At 40.5% G+C, this 1,239-nt stretch overlaps 1 non-coding gene across 1 annotated transcript; it reads right to left on the minus strand.

Annotated features, from left to right (window-relative positions):
* Positions 1–638: 638 nt before the first annotated feature.
* On the minus strand, positions 639–745 carry LOC131224543 (small nucleolar RNA R71). Its single transcript, XR_009161018.1, has one exon. It is a non-coding gene; the product is annotated as a small nucleolar RNA R71 (small nucleolar RNA).
* Positions 746–1,239: the final 494 nt, after the last annotated feature.

Genomic DNA, 1,239 nt, shown 5'->3' on the forward strand with positions numbered 1-1,239 from the left:
CAACCATCTCTTTCTTTCTAGATTTGCTTTTCCTTTCTTAGGATTAGGCTTCGAATTTGATTGAGGGCTGCAAGTGTTTCATGCCCAAGTGGGCCCGTGACAACACTCGACGTCTCTTGACTGAAGGAGGATTGGTTGAGGGGTTAACTATCCATCGCAGGACTAAACACCACTCGAAATTCCCTGAGTTAATTGAAGTGATGGCTGAGAACCAACCTCTTCTGCCTCGACCCAGGGTGGAAGACATTCAGGATGAGAATGAGGTGTATCAAGCACCCCCGCCTCGTACTTTACGGGATTATTTACAACCAGCGGGGCTGAGTACTCCCTCATGCATGATTTTTCCTAAAAATACAGGACATATGGACATCAAGCCAGGGGTTATCCAACTCCTTCCTAAGTTTCATGGGCTTGAATCTGAAGAACCATATCTACATTTGAAAGTGTTTGATGAGATCATAACCAGTTTATATTTTCAAAATGTGTCTGAGGACACAGTCAGGCTGAAACTCTTTCCTTTTTCCTTGAAGGAGAAGGCTAAGACGTAGTTACATTCACTGCGTCCTAGATCCATTGGCACATAGAATGATATGTAAAGGGAATTTATAAAGAAATTTTTTTCACATCATAAAACGATTACCCTTAGAAAAGCAATCATGAACTTCACCCAAAAGGAGGATGAAACATTTTACCAATGTTGGGAAAGGTTCGAGGATTTGGTCAGTTCATGCCTACAACACGGCTTTGAAACGTGGCGCATCACAATTTTTTTCTACGATGGACTGACATCTTCCATGCGCTAAATGGTCGAGACAATGTGTAATGGAGAATTCATTAATAAAAATGTTGACGAGGTATGGGATTACCTCGATAGTCTTGCTGAAAAAACACAATCATGGGACTATTACCCAAAATCGAACACCACGTCTAGGCCGACTTAATCTAAGGAGAAAGGTGGATTGTATCTCTTGAAAGAAGAGGATGATCTCAAGTATAAAGTGACTACGCTCATAAGAAAAGTTGAGGCCATGGAAGGAAAGAAGGATAAGGTTAATGAAAGTGTTTGCACCATATGTGATTGCAATATTCATACAACTAAAAATTGTCCTACGATACCCGCCTTTTGAGAAGTGTTGAATGAACAATCCAATGCCGTAAATAATTATCAAAGACATTTCAATGGACCAACCTCTAATACGTACAATCCTGGTTGGAAAAATCATCCAAACTTAAGTTGGA

The sequence above is a fragment of the Magnolia sinica genome, chromosome 13 (genome assembly GCF_029962835.1).
Source record: "Magnolia sinica isolate HGM2019 chromosome 13, MsV1, whole genome shotgun sequence".
Taxonomy (NCBI): Eukaryota; Viridiplantae; Streptophyta; class Magnoliopsida; order Magnoliales; family Magnoliaceae; genus Magnolia; species Magnolia sinica.